This window comes from Triticum urartu, chromosome 4A (genome assembly GCF_056163025.1).
Source record: "Triticum urartu cultivar PI428250 chromosome 4A, HENAU_Tu73, whole genome shotgun sequence".
NCBI lineage: Eukaryota > Viridiplantae > Streptophyta > Magnoliopsida > Poales > Poaceae > Triticum > Triticum urartu.
In genome coordinates this window covers 6793197-6813600 of record NC_141876.1, presented here as the reverse complement: position 1 = coordinate 6813600, position 20404 = coordinate 6793197, and the positions used below count along the sequence as shown (strand labels likewise).

At 41.6% G+C, this 20404-nt stretch overlaps 1 pseudogene; it reads left to right on the top strand.

Annotated features, from left to right (window-relative positions):
• The first annotated feature begins 2057 nt into the window (after positions 1 to 2057).
• Positions 2058 to 4448, top strand: LOC147974323 (uncharacterized; annotated as a pseudogene).
• The last annotated feature ends 15956 nt before the right edge of the window (positions 4449 to 20404 follow it).

Genomic DNA, 20404 nt, shown 5'->3' with positions numbered 1-20404 from the left:
TACTAGTGACACTCTGTTTGTCTATGTACTCACACATGTATTATGTTTCCGGTTAATACAATTCTAGCATGAATAATAAACATTTATCATGAAATAAGGAAATAAATAATAACTTTATTATTGCCTCTAGGGCATATTTCCTTCATGCAGGGTTGTAAACCATCACCAACACCACTCTCCAGTTAAGAACAATTGTCTCTTGCAGAGGGTGTTCCTTTGAGTCAAGAGGATGGCACCAAATATAGAAGTTTGATAGGAGCACTTCAGTAGTTGACACTTACCAGTCCTGACATCTCTTTTGCAATGAATAAAGTATGTCAATTCCTTCATGCACCTACTTCTACTCATTGGACTGCAGCCAAACGTATACTCAGATATGTCAAGAACACATTAAGTGTTGGGTTAACCTTCACCAAGTCAACCTCCACTCTGGTTAGTGCCTTTTCTGATTCTGATTGGGCAGGCTGCTTGGATGATAGGAGGTCTACAGGTGGCTTTTGCGGTCTTCTTTGGGCCCAATTTAATCTCTTGGTGTGCAAAGAAACAAGCAACTGTATCAAGATCAAGTACTGAGGCAGAATACAAAGCACTAGCAAATGCTACAGCTGAAATAATATGGGTTAAAGCTCTGCTTAGAGAAGTTGGCATATGTTATACACAAACTCTATGTCTTTGGTGTGATAATATTGGTGCAACATATCTTTCTGCTAACCCTGTCTTTCATGCAAGAATAAAACATATTGAAATTGGCTATCATTTTGTGAGAGAAACGGTTGCTAGCAAGGAATTGGAGATTAGGTTCATTCCCTCAAAGGACCAAGTTGCGGATGTTTTCATAAAAGGATTGCCCACAAGATCATTTGAGGAATTTAAGCGTAATCTAAACTTGAGAAGTTCAGATTAAGGGAGGATGTTAAACATATCTTGTACAGGCTATGAGGCCGGCCTTGAGGCTCACGTCAGGATAGTTAGGAGGTTTATTCTTTTTATGTTTTATCTCTCTTATCTCCTAAACCCTCTGAAATATCTCTCGATGGTTAGACTTGACGCTGCCATCTCCTGTACCGACTCCCACAATCAATATATACTCAGCGCGTCTCCATGTATTGAGATTAAGACACTTAACTATATGTTTCTACAGCAAAGTTAGCTCCTCCTTGATGAGCCCCTTGCCCAGGTGTTGCATCATCGAGGTGCTGAGATGGTATGTCATCGCCCTGCTGTTCATGTGGAGGAGGATCATGTCTTTGTGTGGATGCATTCCGATGATCCTGCAGTACCACCAGTACTCCAACGGCTCGGGTCGGTCGGCGACACCTTCGTCCAAGTCAATAAAGTAATCCTCATCCGAGTCCCACATGTAGCTGGACTCACTTTTGGTTTTCTCTTCTTCATCTTCGCCTTCCTCTTTGCTCTGGCCACCGAGGGGTTCAAAGAGGCTGACTTTTGCTTCACTGCTTTCGACTAGCTCCCATTGCACCATCGGTTTTATAAGCTGGTATGACTGCTTTATTTGGTGACCAAAAGGACTAAGGTTGGAGCACCGATCTAGTCGCCCTGCTGAAATTTGCCATTTCGTCCTCATCGTGAACGGTGACTGATGATGGGAGCGAGCGAGCGTGACGACGCGGCGAAACATCCACCTACCGCCATTAATGGCGACCTCCACCGCATTAATGGCGAGCCATCCCCTCATAGGCCACACCCCCGCTCTCCCCTCCCTCTCCCCGACTCCAACCACCGCTCCCAGACTGCCCGCATCTCCCAGATCGGCCCGGTCATGGAGCTTGATGACCGGGGGATCGCGTCGCAGGCCGCGGGCGAAGAGGGCGCGCCCGGCGTTGGCGGTGGCGCCGCCTGCGCCGACCCCGCCGCCACCGGTTCCGGTGGCGCAGCGCCCACTGGTCGAAGCATCCTCACCGGAGGGGCGTGCGGAGATGTTGAGAGTGGTGGTGGAGAGATTCCCCAACCGCTCCGAGTGGGGAGAGCTGTTGATTCGAGTCATCCACATCTCGACCTTCTCCGAGCGCGCGCGCTTCGCCGGCGACGAGGGAGGGATGGACTACGAGCTGCTGTTCTGGGCGATTCAGGAAGCAGAATCGCCAGACCCGGAGAAGGCATCCAAGTGGGTGTTCTTCAAGTCGTCGAGCCCGGCCCGCTTGAACATCAGGCCGCCGTCGGTGGAGAGGCTGGCCAGGATCCCACGCGTGTTCCTGGCACCGGGGGACAGCCCCCCGCGAATTCCATGAAGGCCAAGGCTCCCGGCGACCGTGCGGCATGATTCAGATCGAGGGCGCGCGGGGTGGGGTTCGGGCTGATGGACAACAACCTTGAACCACCGCCATGGCCGGGAGATCATGGGCGGGTACGTCGTCGTCATTCGAAGGTAACTCAAGCTCGATGTATGATTCCAGTTTGTGCTGAGGGAATTCAGGTACCTAGAGAGAAAAACCTTATGGCCGTAGATGTAGTTTCGGAGGAGATAATCGTGGATGCCCCTTATGGGGAGGGGTCAGGTCTGATCGGATCTGCTGCAAATCCTAGTTATCCGATGGGAGGGTCGCCGGCTCCAACGAGCTTAGAAATCAATGATATGCTCGTTTGTGCGAGGGAGAGGGAAGCTAGTTTGAACGAGTAGCGGACTGGACCTGCGACGGTCCCTGCGCCGTTGATTTCGGGTCGTGTGGTCATGCGAAAACGCCTTTTAAAAAGCCGCATTTAAGGTTGGATAACAACAATGAGGAGGAGGTGGCGGATTTCTATGGGCAGCTTTGGGTTATTCCCTCCCCTCGCCGCCACCCCCGTCCTCATATACCTAAACTACTACCTCCGAACCCTAAATTCGCCATTCCGACCCTTTTCTGGGTGAGGAAAGATTTGTTCCGTTCCAAAACTTTCACCGTCGAAGATTGTTTCCCAGTTCATCACCCTGGTCGATTTGACCCTATCCCAATCAAATTCCAGCTAACTGCCCCTGGATTTCTTCCAGAGAATAGATCCTTCGCAGAGGTTGTGAGAAAGATGGAGAACCATGGTCAGGGTAATCGAAATCGTCGCCCTTCGTCCACGAAGAAGCCGGCCCCAGCTCAAGAGGGGCGATCTGGGGGGCCTCCTGCGGCGATCCCCATCCAGCAGGGAGGAGCCAAGCCGGTGGGAGGGGGGAAACATGTCCAGGCCCCTGTCCCGGCTCCTGCTCCGATCCCCCAAGCTCCTCAACCCCCACCCGTGCAACCCATGGATCCAAGGTACAAGGAGATGACTTGTTTCAATTGTGGCTGGCCCGGGCACTATGTTGGCAACTGCATCGAGCCTAACAAATGTTTCATATGCAATGGGAATCATAATGTGAACAACTGTGCTGCTTGGGCTCGTGCACAACCTACAGCCACTTACTTTGGAAGTGCCGCTGCTGGCCTGGGGTTCTATCATGTTGATGTTCCTCTGCCAAGCGAATCTAGTTGGCTGAACTACAAAAACTGTGCTGTTCTGAGAGTAGTGAAAGGTGAAGTTTCTACTTCTGAGTTGCTGGTTCAGTTAAATGGAATTTTCTGCAAAAACAAAGAGTGGCCTTGGCAGATCAGAGAATTGGAGAAGAAAAAATTCTTGCTTAGATTCCCTCCATGGAAGAATGTTGAAGATCTGATTGAGTTCCCAGCATTTAATCTTCCTATCGATGGTGTTTCAGTTAAGATATGCGAGTGGGAAGGAATGCTGGATGAATTTGGAGAACTAAAAGAAGCTTGGGTGGTTGTTGATGGAATTCCACCAAAATGGTGTGCTTGGAAGGTTTTTGCGCAAGTTGCTGGCTGTTTTGGCATCCTTGTGGATGAGGATTGGAATGTTGAAGTATTAAGGTGGATAATGGCAATACTGAATTTTAGTACCGAAATGAGTGATATAGAACAGAGTCGGGTCATCTTGGTGTTGAATTTCTGTACTGAAATCATGATTGAAATATTAAGGTGGGTAATCACAATACTGAATTTTAGTAGCGAAATTAGTAATATACAACTCAGTCGGGTCATTGTGGTGCTGTTTTTTAGTATTGAAATATTAACATGGTTAATCTTAATTCTATATTTCAGTACCGAAATTAGTGATATAGAATTGAGTCATGCGTTTGTCGAGCTGTTTTTTCAGTACTGAAATCAATACTGTAATATTAACATGGATAACCGCAGTACCAAATATTAGTAACAAATTTGTGATATACAACTAAGTCTCGTGATCATCGTTTTGTTTTTCAGTACTGAAATGTTATGTGGATAATCGCAATACTGAATTTTAGTACCTTAATTAGTGTTATACAACTGAGGTTGGTCATCCTAGTGCTGTTTTTAGTACTGAAAATAGTATTGAAATATTAACGTGAAGAATACTGAAATTTGTGATATACAGCTAAGTCTCATGATCTTTGTTTTTTCAGTACAGAAATATTAAGTGGATAATCGCAATACTGAACTTTAGTACCAAAGTTAGTGATATTCAACTGAGTCAGGTCATCCTGGTGCTACTTTTAGTATTGGAGTCAGTATTGAAAAATTAACGTGAAGAATCACAATACTGAATTTAGTACCGAAATTAGTGATATACAAGTGAGTCGGGTGATCATCGTTTTATATTTCAGTACTGAAATCAGTATTGAAATATTAAGGTGGATAATAGCAATACTGAATTTTTGTACCAAAATGAGTGATATACAACATAGTCGGGTCTTCTTGGTGCTGTAGTTCAGTACTGAAATCAGTATTGAAATATTAATGTGGATAATCACGACACTGAATTTTAGTACCGAAATTAGTAATACACAACAGAGACGGGTCACGATGGTGCTATTTTTCAGTATTAAATATCAATGTGGATAATCACAATGCTGAGTTTTAGTACTAAAATTAGTGATATAGAACCGAGTCAGGTATTAGTCGTGCTATTTTTGAGTACTCAAATTAATAATAAATACTAACATGGATAATTGCAATAGTAAATTTTATACCAAAATTAGTGATACAGAAGTGAGTCGGGTCATCATCGTTTTGTTCTTCGGTACTGAAATCAGTATCGAAGTATTAAGGTGGATAATCGCAATACTGAATTTTAGTACCGAAATGAATGATATAGAACAGAGTGGGTCGTCTTGGTGTTGTATTTCAGTACTGAAATCAGTATTGAAATATTAAGGTGGATAATCACAATACTGAAATTTAGTAGCGAAATTAGTAATATACAACTCAGTCGGGTCATCGTGGTGCTACTTTTCAGTATTGAAATATTAACATGGTTAATCTCAATGTTATATTTTAGTACCGAAATTAGTGATATATAATTGATTCATGCGTTCAACGGAATGTTTTTTCAGTACTGAAATCAATACTGCAATATTAACATGGATAACCGCAGTACCGAATATTAGTAACAATTTTGTGATATACACCTAAGTCTCGTGATCATCGTTTTGTTTTTAAGTACTGAAATCAGTATTGTAATATTATGTGGATAATCGCAATACTAAATTTTAGTATCAAAATTAGTGTTATACAACTGAGGCTGGTTATCATGGTGATGTTTTTTAGTACTAAAACAGTATTGAAATATTAACGTGAAGAATACCGAAATTTGTGATATATAGCTAAGTCTCGTGATCTTTGTTTTTTTCAATACTGAAATCAGTACAGAAATATTAAGTGGATAATCGCAATACTGAACTTTAGTACCAAAATTAGTGATATAGAAGCGAGTCGCAATAGTAAATTTTATACCGAAATTAGTGATATAGAAGCGAGTCGGGTCATCGTCGTTTTGTTCTTCAGTACTGAAATCAGTATTGAAGTATTAAGGTGGATAATTGCAATACTGAATATTAGTACCGAAATGCGTGATATAGAACAGAGTCGGGTCATCTTGGTGATGTATTTCAGTACTGAAATCAGTATTGAAATATTAAGGTGGATAATCACAATACTAAATTTTAGTAGCGAAATTAGTAATATACAACTCAGTCGGGTCATCATGGTGCTGCTTCTCAGTATTGAAATATTAACGTGGTTAATCTCAATGCTATATTTTAGTACCGAAATTAGTGATATAGAATTGCGTTATGCCTTCGTCGAGCTGTTTTTTTAGTACTGAAATCAATACTGCAATATTAACATGAATAACCACAGTACCAAATATTAGTAACAATTTTTGATATACAGCTAAGTCTCGTGATCATCGTTTTGTTTTTAAGTACTGAAATCAGTACTGAAATATTATGTGGATAATCGCAATACTGAATTTTAGTATCAAAATTAGTGTTATACAACTGAGGCTGGTCATCATGGTGCTATTTTTTAGTACTAAAATAGTATTGAAATATTAAGGTGAAGAATACCGAAAATTGTGATATACAGCTAAGTCTTGTGATCTTTGTTTTTTTCAGTACAGAAATCAGTACTGAAATATTAAGTGGATAATCGCAATACTGAACTTTAGTACCAAAATTAGTGATATACAACTGAGTCAGGTCATCCTGGTGCTGTTTTTCAGTATTAAATATTAACGTGGATAATCATAATACTGAGTTTCAGTACTGAAATTGGTGATATAGAACCGAGTCAGGTGTTAGTCGTGCTATTTTTGAGTACTCAAATTAATACTGAAATACTAACATGGATAATCGCAATAGTAAATTTTATACTAAAATTAGTGATATAGAAGTGAGTCGGTTCATCGTCATTTTGTTCTTCAGTACTCAAATCAGTGTTGAAGTATTAAGGTGGATAATGGCAATACTGAATTTTAGTACCAAACTGAGTGATATAGAACAGAGTCGGGTCATCTTGGTGTTGAATTTCTGTACTGAAATCAGTATTGAAATATTAAGGTGGATAATCACAATACTGAATTTTAGTAGCGAAATTAGTAATATACAACTCAGTCGGGTCATTGTGGTGTTGTTTTTCAGTATTGAAATATTAACGTGGTTAATCTCAATTCTATATTTTAGTACCGAAATTAGTGATACAGAATTGAGTCATGTGTTCATCGAGCTGTTTTTTCAGTACTGAAATCAATACTGCAATATTAACATGGATAACCGCAGTACCAAATATTAGTAACAAATTTAAGATAGACAGCTAAGTCTCGTGATCATCGTTTTGTTTTTCAGTACTGAAATGTTATGTGGATAATCGCAATACTGAATTTTAGTACCAAAATGAGTGATATAGAACAGAGTCGGGTCATCTTGGTGATGTATTTCAGTTCTGAAATCAGTATTGAAATATTAAGGTGGATAATCACAATACTAAATTTTAGTAGCGAAATTAGTAATATACAACTCAGCCGGGTCATCATGGTGCTGCTTTTCAGTATTGAAATATTAACGTGGTTAATCTCAATGCTATATTTTAGTAACGAAATTAGTGATATAGAATTGAGTTATGCGTTCGTCGAGCTGTTTTTCAGTACTGAAATCAATACTGCAATATTAACATGAATAACCACAGTACCAAATATTAGTAACAATTTTTGATATACAGCTAAGTCTCGTGATCATCGTTTTGTTTTTAAGTACTGAAATCAGTACTGAAATATTATGTGGATAATCGCAATACTGAATTTTAGTATCAAAATTAGTGTTATACAACTGAGGCTGGTCATCATGGTGCTATTTTTTAGTACTAAAACAGTATTGAAATATTAAGGTGAAGAATACCGAAATTTGTGATATACAGCTAAGTCTTGTGATCTTTGTTTTTTTCAGTACAGAAATCAGTACTGAAATATTAACTGGATAATCGCAATATTAAACTTTAGTACCAAAATTAGTGATATACAACTGAGTCAGGTCATCCTTGTGCTGTTTTTCAGTATTAAGTATTAACGTGGATAATCATAATACTGAGTTTCAATACTGAAATTGGTGATATAGAACCGAGTCAGGTGTTAGTCGTGCTATTTTTGAGTACACAAATTAATACTAAAATACTAACATGGATAATCGCAATAGTAAATTTTATACTAAAATTAGTGATATAGAAGTGAGTCGGGTCATCGTCGTTTTGTTCTTCAGTACTCAAATCAGTGTTGAATTATTAAGGTGGATAATGGCAATACTGAATTTTAGTACCAAAATGAGTGATATAGAACAGAGTCGGGTCATCTTGGTGTTGAATTTTTGTACTGAAATCAGTATTGAAATATTAAGGTGGATAATCACAATACTGAATTTTAGTAGCGAAATTAGTAATATACAACTCAGTCGGGTCATTGTGGTGTTGTTTTTCAGTATTGAAATATTAACATGGTTAATCTCAATTCTATATTTTAGTACCGAAATTAGTGATACAGAATTGAGTCATGCGTTCGTCGAGCTGTTTTTTCAGTACTGAAATCAATACTGCAATATTAACATGGATAACCACAGTACCAAATATTAGTAACAAATTTGTGATATACAGCTAAGTCTCGTGATCATCGTTTTGTTTTTCAGTACTGAAATGTTATGTGGATAATCGCAATACTGAATTTTAGTACCTTAATTAGTGTTATACAACTGAGGTTGGTCATCCCGGTGTTGTTTTTAGTACTGAAAATAGTATTGAAATATTAACGTGAAGAATACCGAAATTTGTGATATACAGCTAAGTCTCATGATCTTTGTTTTTTCAGTACAGAAATATTAAGTGGATAATCGCAATACTGAACTTTAGTACCAAAATTAGTGATATACAACAGAGTCAGGTCATCCTGGTGCTACTTTTAGTATTGGAATCGGTATTCAAAAATTAACGTGAAGAATCACAATACTAAATTTAGTACCGAAATTAGTGATATACAAGTGAGTCGGGTGATCTCGTTTTATATTTCAGTACTGAAATCAGTATTGAAATATTAAGGTGGATAATAGCAATACTGAATTTCTGTACCGAAATGAGTGATATACAACATAGTCGGGTCTTCTTGGTGATGTAGTTCAGTACTGAAATCAGTATTGAAATATTAACGTGGATAATCACAACACTGAATTTTAGTACCGAAATTAGTAATACACAACAGAGTCGGGTCACGATGGTGCTGTTTTTCAGTATTAAATATTAATGTGGATAATCACAATACTGAGTTTTAGTACGGAAATTAGTGATATAGAATCGAGTTAGGTGTTAGTCGTCCTATCTATGAGTACTCAAATTAATAATAAATACTAATATGGATATACCGAAATTAGTGATACAGAAGTGAGTCCGGTCATCTTCATTTTGTTCTTCGGTACTGAAATCAGTATTGAAGTATTAAGGTGGATAATCGCAATACTGAATTTTAGTACCGAAATGAGTGATATAGAACAGAGTTGGGTCATCTTGGTGTTGTATTTCAGTACTGAAATCAGTATTGAAATATTAAGATGGATAATCACAATACTGAATTTTAGTAGCGAAATTAATAATATAAAACTCAGGCGGGTCATCGTGGTGCTGCTTTTCAGTATTGAAATATTAACGTGGTTAATCTCAATGCTATATTTTAGTACCAAAATTAGTGATATATAATTGAGTCATGCGTTCTTCGAAATGTTTTTTCAGTACTGTAATCAATACTGCAATATTAACATGGATAACCGCAGTACCGAATATTAGTAACAATTTTGTGATATACAGCTAAGTCTTGTGATCATCGTCTTGTTTTTAAGTACTAAAATCAGTGTTGAAATATTATGTGGATAATCGCAATACTGAATTTTAGTATCAAAATTAGTGTTATACAACTGAGGCTGGTTATCATGGTGATGTTTTTTAGTACTAAAACAGTATTTAAATATTAACGTGAAGAATACCGAAATTTGCGATATACAGCTAAGTCTCGTGATCTTTCTTTTTTCAGTACTTAAATATTAAGTGGATAATTGCAATACTGAACTTTAGTACCAAAATTAGTGATATACAACTTAGTCAGGTCATCCTGGTGCTATTTTTAGTATTGGAATCAGTATTGAAAAATTAACGTGAAGAATCACAATACTGAATTTAGTATCGAAATTAGTGATATACAAGTGAGTCGGGTTGTTGGGGATATAGCTATCAGTTATGACCCGCCCAGGAGGGGCCGGGTCAGCCCCAATGGTGGGTCACGAAGGAAGCCCAATATTAACATGGATAACCACAGTACCAAATATTAGTAACAAATTTGTGATATACAGCTAAGTCTCGTGATCATCGTTTTGTTTTTCAGTACTGAAATGTTATGTGGATAATTGCAATACTGAATTTTAGTACCTTAATTAGTGTTATACAACTGAGGTTGGTTATCCCGGTGCTGTTTTTTAGTACTGAAAATAGTATTGAAATATTAACGTGAAGAATACCGAAATTTGTGATATACAGCTAAGTCTCATGATCTTTGTTTTTTCAGTACAGAAATATTAAGTGGATAATCGCAATACTGAACTTTAGTACCAAAATTAGTGATATACAACAGAGTCAGGTCATCCTGGTGCTACTTTTAGTATTGGAATCAGTATTCAAAAATTAACGTGAAGAATCACAATACTGAATTTAGTACCGAAATTAGTGATATACAAGTGAGTCGGGTGATCTCGTTTTATATTTCAGTACTGAAATCAGTATTGAAATATTAAGGTGGATAACAGCAATACTGAATTTCTGTACCGAAATGAGTGATATACAACATAGTCGGGTCTTCTTGGTGCTGTAATTCAGTACTGAAATCAGTATTGAAATATTAACGTGGATAATCACAACACTGAATTTTAGTACCGAAATTAGTAATACACAACAGAGTCGGGTCACGATGGTGCTGTTTTTCAGTATTAAATATTAATGTGGATAATCACAATACTGAGTTTTAGTACTGAAATTAGTGATATAGAACCGAGTAAGGTGTTAGTCGTCCTATTTATGAGTACTCAAATTAATAATAAATACTAATATGGATAATCGCAATAGTAAATTTTATAATGAAATTAGTGATACAGAAGTGAGTCGGGTCATCGTCGTTTTGTTCTTCGGTACTGAAATCAATATTGAAGTATTAAGGTGGATAATCGCAATACTGAATTTTAGTACCGAAATGAGTGATATAGAACAGAGTTGGGTCATCTTGGTGCTGTATTTCAGTACTGAAATCAGTATTGAAATATTAAGGTGGATAATCACAATACTGAATTTTAGTAGCGAAATTAGTAATATACAACTCAGTCGGGTCATGTGGTGCTGCCTTTCAGTATTGAAATATTAACGTGGTTAATCTCAATGCTATATTTTAGTACCGAAATTTGTGATATATAATTGAGTCATGCGTTCGTCGAAATGTTTTTTCAGTACTGAAATCAATACTGCAATATTAACATGGATAACCGCAGTACCGAATATTAGTAACAATTTTGTGATATACAGCTAAGTCTCGTGATCATCGTTTTCTTTTTAAGTACTGAAATCAGTATTGAAATATTATGTGGATAATCGCAATACTGAATTTTAGTATCAAAATTAGTGTTATACAACTGAGGCTGGTTATCATGGTGATGTTTTTTAGTACTAAAACAGTATTGAAATATTAACGTGAAGAATACCGAAATTTGCGATATACAGCTAAGTCTCGTGATCTTTCTTTTTTCAGTACTTAAATATTAAGTGGATAATTGCAATACTGAACTTTAGTACCAAAATTAGTGATATACAACTGAGTCAGGTCATCCTGGTGCTATTTTTAGTATTGGAATCAGTATTGAAAAATTAATGTGAAGAATCACAATACTGAATTTAGTATCGAAATTAGTGATATACCAGTGAGTCGGGTTGTTGGGGATATAGCTATCAGTTATGACCCGCCCAGGAGGGGCCGGGTCAGCACCAATGGTGGGTCACGAAGGAAGCCCAATATTAACATGGATAACCGCAGTACCAAATATTGGTAACAAATTTGTGATATACAGCTAAGTCTCGTGATCATCGTTTTGTTTTTCAGTACTGAAATGTTATGTGGATAATCGCAATACTGAATTTTAGTACCTTAATTAGTGTTATACAACTGAGGTTGGTCATCCCGGTGCTGTTTTTTAGTACTGAAAATAGTATTAAAATATTAACGTGAAGAATACCGAAATTTGTGATATACAGCTAAGTCTCATGATCTTTGTTTTTTCAGTACAGAAATATTAAGTGGATAATCGCAATACTGAACTTTAGTACCAAAATTAGTGATATACAACAGAGTCAGGTCATCCTGGTGCTACTTTTAGTATTGGAATCAGTATTCAAAAATTAACGTGAAGAATCACAATACTGAATTTAGTACCGAAATTAGTGATATACAAGTGAGTCGGGTGATCCTCGTTTTGTATATCAGTATTGAAATCAGTATTGAAATATTAAGGTGGATAATCGCAATACTGAATTTCTGTACCGAAATGAGTGATATAAAATACAGTCGGGTCATCTTGGTGCTGTAATTCAGTACTGAAATCAGTATTGAAATATTAACGTGGATAATCACAATACTGAATTTTAGTACCAAAATTAGTGATATGCAACAGAGTCGGGTCATCATGGTGTTGTTTTTCAGTATTAAATATTAACGTGGATAATCACAAGACTGAGTTTTAGTACTGAAATTAGTGATATAGAACCGAATCAGGTATTAGTCGTGCTATTTTTTAGTACTCAAATTAATACTGAAATACTAACATGGATAATCGTAATAGTAAATTTGATACCGAAATTAGTGATATAGAAGTGAGTCGGGTCATCGCCGTTTTGTTCTTCAGTACTGAAATCAGTGTTGAAGTATTAAGGTGGATAATGGCAATACTGAATTTTAGTACCGAAATGAGTGATATAGAACAGAGTCGGGTCATCTTGGTGCTGTATTTCAGTACTGAAATTAGTATTGAAATATTAAGGTGGATAATCACAATACTGAATTTTAGTAGCGAAATTAGTAATATACAACTCCGTCGAGTCATTGTGGTGCTATTTTCAGTATTGAAATATTAACGCTATTAATCTCAATTCTATATTTTTGTACCAAAATTAGTGATAATAAACGTGAAGAATACCGAAATTTGTGATATACAGCTAAGTCTCATGATCCTTGTTTTTTCAGTATAGAAATATTAAGTGGATAATCGCAATACTGAACTTTAGTACCAAAATTAGTGATATACAACTGAGTCAGGTCATCCTGGTGCTATTTTTAGTATTGGAATCAGTATTGAAAAATTAACGTGAAGAATCACAATACTGAATTTAGTATCGAAATTAGTGATATACAAGTGACTCGGGTTGTTGGGGATATAGCTATCAGTTATGACCCGCCCAGGAGGGGCCGGGTCAGCCCCAATGGTGGGTCACGAAGGAGGCCCAATAAACATTCAAGACGATAGTTTATTAAAGCTTATAGAAGGCCTAAGGCCTAGAGGTGGCTTAAGGCCCAATATTGTAAAATGCTGTATGGAAGGAAAGACTTGTAAGGAGAGGCATGTAAAAGAAGTCACCGAGCCGGACACGCTGTATGAGACGGCCGGGACTCTGTAGGCCACCAGGCGTCAACCCATGTATATAAGGGGATGACCCGGTGGCGACTTAGGGCAAGAAACAAGAGATCGATAACCAAGCCGGCGAACTAGCCTCTTGGCAATCGAAACCCCAGCAATATCGAACACAACTAGACGTAGGCTTTTACCTTCATCGTAAGGGGCCGAACTAGAATAAAATCTCTCGTGTCCTATGTCCCGATTAACCCCTTTAAGCTTCCTAGTTGCGATGGCCCTACGACTAAGTCCTTTTGCTAGGACATCTGCCATGACAATTCCATGACAGTTGGCGCCCACCGTGGGGCCAGCGCATGGTGGATTTGAGTTCTTGAAGGGCAACTTCGAAGGGCTCAAGGGATACGCTGTGGGCCGGATGACCAAGAGTCGTCGCGGCAAGCTCTACATCGACGATGAAGGCTGGGGCCCCGAGGCCGGCTCAATTGAGTACGGGTACCAGGTCCCCTTCGGCGGAATTCATGTCTTCATCGGCCGGATCGGTGAGTCGGACCCTGAGCCGAACATCCACACCAACCTCATTGAAGCGGCTCAGCGCGCGAGGTCCACCCGTGTTCAATCTGTCGTAAAGCATGCCTTCGTAGGCTGTTTCCACGGCGGTGAATACTCTGAAGAATCGGTGGATGGCGGTGAGACGACCGTCTGTTCTGACGCCACATCATCAACGGGAGAGACAGACTCTTTGTATCAGCTGCAGGATGGCATGCTCGGGGGCTGTTCCGATGGCAGCAGTATTCTGGACCCCCTTGAGCCGCCGAATTGGGCCGGAGTCTTCATGGCAGGAACACAGCCGGGGCAGAACTCCACAGCAGCGGCAGCAACAACCACCGAGTCGGCCGCAGCCGGGTCAGGAGACCCTGCGCGCCCCCGGCTCAGATTCTGATGGACCTCATGGATAAACTGACGACCCTGTTGACTGTCGTGGTAGAGCCGGTGAATCAAGCTCAGCATGACACAGAGGTGGCATGCGTACGTGTGGATATTGAAATTAGTATTGAAGTATTATTAAGGTCGATAATCACAATACTAAATTTTAGTACCGTAATGAGTGATATAGAACAGAGTCGGGTCATCTTGGTGATGTATTTCAGTACTGAAATCAGTATTGAAATATTAAAGTGGATAATCACAATACTGAATTTTAGTAGTGAAATTAGTAATATACAACTCAGTCGGGTCATCGTGGTGCTACTTTTCAGTATTGAAATATTAACGTGGTTAATCTCAATGCTATATTTTAGTACTGAAATTAGTGATATAGAACTGAGTCATGCGTTCGTCGAGCTGTTTTTCAGTACTGAAATCAATACTGCAATATTAACATGGATAACCGCAGTACCAAATATTAGTGACAAATTTGTGATACACAGCTAAGTCTCGTGATTATCGTTTTGTTTTAAGTACTGAAATCTGTATTGAAATATTATGTGGATAATCGCAATACTGAATTTTAGTATCAAAATTAGTGTTATACAACTGAGGCTGGTCATCTTGGTGTTGTTTTTTAGTACTGAAAACAGTATTGAAATATTAATGTGAAGAATACCGAAATTTGTGATATATAGCTAAGTCTCATGGTCTTGTTTTTTTCAGTACAGAAATCAGTACTGAAATATTAAGTGGATAATCGCAATACTAAACGGCGGCTCCGTCTCGTGAAACGTGATAATTCTTTCTCCTTGATTTTTTCTCTAAAAATAGGATATGTGTCAGGGTTGAGGTCTGCGGGGCCTCCAGGTGGGTACAACCCACCTGGGCGCACGAGGAGAGGGGGCGCGCCCTGGTGGGTTGTGCCCACCCAGGGGCCCCTCTTTGGTGGGTCTTGGCTCCAATAATTCTCTTTTATACCATAAAAAATCCTCGCAAAGTTTCGTTTCATTCCGAGAACTTTTATTTCTGCACAAAAACAACACCATGGTAGTTCTGCTAAAAACAGCGTCAGTCCGGGGTTATTTTGATTCAAATCATGCAAATTAGAGTCCAAAACAAGAGGAAAAGCGTGAGAAAAAGTAGATGCGTTGGAGACGTTTCATTGTTTCGGTGGTCGATATAACTTGAGGGAATATTTTTTTCTACCTTTAGCTCCTCGTTGGGTTCGACACACTTAATTATCGAAAGATGCTACAACTGATCCCCTATACTTGTGGGTTATCACTAGATTGATGCATTTTTCTCTAGGCGAAAGTAACAAAGGGTGCGTGCGTACGCTGCACCCTGAAGCAATATGGGCCTATGGGCCCTCTCATGGTAGTAAGGGAGAAAGACGAGGTGGGCTAGCGTCTGGTTTTGGACTAAATGCGCAACAGCCGCATTTTATTCTGCCGGTTTCATTTTTCTGTATACATACCCATCTAACACTACTAGGAAAAGGCATGCTAGTGGCGCACCGAATTTGCCTTCTAATGGCACACTACCGATGTGCCACTGGCATCACGCCATTAGAATTAAATTCTAATGGCGCACCACCGGTACGCCATTAGTATCTGGTGTTCTAATGGCGCACCACGTAGTGCGCCATTACTATAGCCTGCAGTGCGCCATTAGAATACCTCTCAGGGGGCCATATGTACCCATGTGCTTTGGCATTCTAATGGCGCACCAGCAGTTAATGCGCCATTAGTGTGATGATCACAGTGCGCCATTAGTGTCTTGTGTGGTGCGCCATTATTATGAATATTAGGTTTTATTTTTTTTGCTTTTCTGATTTTTGCACAGGTTACAAAATATATTATTGGACAGAATATAGACAGCAGCACACAGCAACATCAGATTCATCGAATACAATAGAAGATTAGTCTCCGAATACAATTCATCATATTAGTCTCCGAATTCAAAGGACCGAACAAAGATAAAACATTACAAGTCTCAAGACCGTGAGTGTCGAGTTTGCCTTCACATTACAAGTCGATATCGATCATCTAAACTACCATCACATAGAAGAGAGCTGTGGTCATCACGATGAGCATCATCGTGATCAAACTGGTCTTCATCCGGTTCCTCCAACGCTCCCTCCTCTCTCCTTCTAGATAGCGGGCGTATCTACATTCGGCCTCCGCCCTAGTGGTGTACCCTTTGTAACTGTTACCGCTGAAACGGTGAACCTGTCTCCGACACTCCTCCCAGTCGTCGTAGACTCCGGGAACCTTACCCTTGTACACGACATACGACGTCATCTCTATGCACAAGCCAAACAACAGACAATACATAAGCAATATGTAAGTATGCAACAAAAATATCGGAAGAGAAAAGCAAGACATTAATAGCACGATTATGGTCCTACTAATAAATAGCATCGATTACATCTAAGTTGAACGACTGTCCAAACCAAAGAGACATACGAATTCATTAAAGTATAATTACAACATGAGCCAATCAATGTTTCAGAACTACACATCACTACTTTCGACTCGACTCATCGGACAGGAACGTGGATGAAGCCGTCGTCTGTCATGATGGTCATGAGATCGCGGTCGTTGTCACCTTGCGTTTGTAGCATTTCATCTATCTCACTGTTGGACGGTTGATATCTGAGGAAGAACTGCCCCGAGGTATGAAGGACATCTTGATGGATGATGTCCGCAGACTCCGACTGGATGCGAAAGAATTCTTGTCTGAGGTCCGCGTCTTGGACTGCCGACAAGCTCGTGGCCCAATCTTTGAGATTATCTGGTAGCAGAAGTTGATGATGGTCCCTTACGATCGCCCGCATGTGATGGAGGGCGTAGTAGGCATCCTTCTGACCGCCAGGCGGCTGCTTGACGCAGCAGAACTTCGTATTGTGTGAGAACATGTGCTTGCCGTACTTACGAACTGCCCTGGTGAAGGTGCCTCCAGATTTGGCGTAGGCGAGGAGAACATCATCAAGAACTTTCTTGACATTTGTGTAGTCTATCTTGGAGTTATGGTTCGGGTCTAAATACGTGGCCATGGAATATTTCGGGCTTAAGAGGATGAGTGTGCAATGTGTGTCACTGCACAGAACACGGAATGTTAGAAAAAAAAGAACGATCGAAATCTAAGAAATCATATGTTACGGGGCGGTTAAGGGATGACTTACTCGGGAAAGTAAGCCACAAGGAAGTTATCCTTATCTGGGTTTGCCAGAATGATGCCTTCGAGGTGTGAACTCGCAACTTGGCGGTCCCCAGCGCTGCTCAAGTGCTTGGCATGCATGTAGAAGGGGTCGACTATCATGATGTCCGGGGTCTTGTCTCTAATGATCCACATCTCCATACTCAGTGAAAACAGTCGAACGAAGGTGTAGTGCAGCGGATGAAGGTTAAACATAGCAAAGATGTCATCAAATCGCAGGATGATCGTGCCCCCAATGTCGCCATCCACAAAGCCCTTGCCCTCTGGCACCTTGGCCACGAAAACTGGGTATGCCACATCCTTCTCTCTGAGACGCCGCTTCTCCAAAGGAAGAACACTATCGTGCAGACTCCGCATAGCACCAGTTGCAGCATTCAGCATATTTGGCGGTAGCATCGCCCTACCCGCCACATGCACCCTCCTCGAGATATCCTTAGGTGAAGGTGGCCCGTCCTGAGCACGGATCGAACTCGGTGCCGGCTGGCTCGCACCGGCGCCCTTGTTAGTCTTTCATTTCCGTCCCTTCTTCTTGATATCCTGTAATGGGACCGAGTTCTGCTCACAGACCGCCTTCTTAAGCATGTTGGGGCTGATAATATTTCGCACCTCAGCTATCTGAGGCTCGGTGAAGGCGGGAGCTGGAGGCGTGTCCTGAGAACTGAACGCCAGACGACGCCTGTTGCAATTGGATTTCTCCGCCATACCAGCTAGATCGCAGTCGTCTTGGTTGGGTTCTTGAGAAAGAGGCCCGCAGAACTCGTCAGCGTACCCATGTTTGGCAAAGTAGTTATCAACTTTGGTAAATGTACCGTCGTCGTTGTCGTCGCCGTCCGGATCCTGTGCCATAGGGCTGTCCGGATCCTGTGCCATAGGGATGTCCGGCAGGTCCGGTAGCGTTGCGGCGTTCTTGCCATGGCTTGGCACCGGCACGACTGGCGGTCTTGTCTATGGGGTGGTGTCCCCCGCCCCCAAACGAATCTGGCTCTTCGGCCAAAGCAGGGGCTAGTTTACGCAGGTGCTGAGGGTCATCTCATCTTCTTCGTCGGCCCCAGCGGGTCGAATCGGAGGTAACAGCTCGTTGCAGCCTGGCAGCACCCGAACCACTTGAACCCTATACATTGTGGGTGGCATCGGATTACCGTGGAACATGGGGTTGCCCGGTTGAACGATTCTGCCCTTGGCGACATCGACCAACTCGGCGCCCACGAAGTGCAAAAGAGTGCAAGGAACGTCGGCGGTGCCCTGCGAAAACATGTACAGGGCGTCAGGGATGCCCAGTCAAAGGCAAGGAGATGAAGTCATCGGCCGAGAGGCTTAGTTACCGTGATGCCGTCGAGCTCGGCTAATGTCGAGGCACCGCCAACGATGGGCGTGCAACTGACGGAGGGGGCGCTTGCTGGCGAGGTGCCGGCCGGCGTACACCCGGGTGCATTAAGCTCCAATGCCCGTGACGGCGCCGGAGACACGAATACCGCCTCCGCCGGAGACACCAGTGGAGCCGCCTGCACGCTGTGCGAGTTGCTGGCCGTGAAGCTGGGAACCGGGGGAGGCCCCTATTGGCCGCCCGTAATCCACGTCGTCAGCCTATGAATCAACGTAGGCACCATGGCGTTGAGCGTCGTTCCAAGTTGTTGTTGCACTTGCTCTTGGACAAGCTCTGGAATCCGCGCCACTTGTGCCTTGAGTTCTTCAACCTCGCGCGTCTGGCTTTCCGAGCTGGTCTTTTTCTCCTTCCGCACACCAGCGGTATAGTATGACCCCCATTTTGTGGACAAGCCTTTGCCGGCCACACGACCAGCTGACGTCGGCTTAGTGAGCTTATCCTTGTTTTTCATTACGTTCAACGCCCTATTTAAAGGGGTGTCGAAAGGGGAGCTCTTAGACGACCCTGCGCTACTGCTTTCAGTGTCCTGTGAAAGGAACGTGAACCATTTAGAAATATTGGGGATTAATTAGAGTGCAACCATATGGAGCTAATTATGCGGGGGTGTATTCCTTACCAGAAGAAGCTCAAGCGCCCTGGTCTTCGGATCCGTGGTAAACTCCTTTGTTATCGGGTCCTCCTTGTACCGGGCCCTGACATAGTTCCTGGTCTGCTTGTCACCGCTGTATTTCTCGAAGCGGGGCGGTAGGCCTTGCTCGGCACGCTCCGCATCCTCCTTGTCCCATATAGGCTTCGCCACTCTGTAACCGCCGGGACCGAGTTTGTGTTCCCCTAAGTTCAACTCCCGCATTTCTTTCCCCCACTGACTTGATGCGGAGGTTGCACTGCTCTCGCACTTGATCTTGAACTCCTTGTACTCATCTTCGCTCATCAAAGGATATTTCGCCTTGATCTTCTCATAACTATCACCTTTATCAATCATTCTCTTCACCGCGCTTTTCCAAGTAGACAAGGCCGTGCTCATCTTCGTGATGGCGGCACTGTTCACTTTATTCCCTGAGAGGCGTGTGTTTTCAAATTCGGCGGGGAACTTGTATCGTTCGTGCAGCTTCGTGAAGAGGAGGTTGCGCAAATTCCCTCGGTCCTTATGCCTAAGGTTCTCGGTGTGGATCGAGACGGTGCTCCGGAGAATGCACCCGAGCTGAACCGAGTACCCCTTGACTATATGTTTGGGCTCCGTTGGATTCCCGTCGGAGTCCACTTGAGTGAATTCCTCCTTGATGGTGCGGAGCGCATTCGGGCGCTGGTCCTTCTTTTGCTTCTTCGGTTGGCTGCCATCTCTGTGTGCGCCGCCATCATCAGTGCTGGCATCCTCGGTGGCA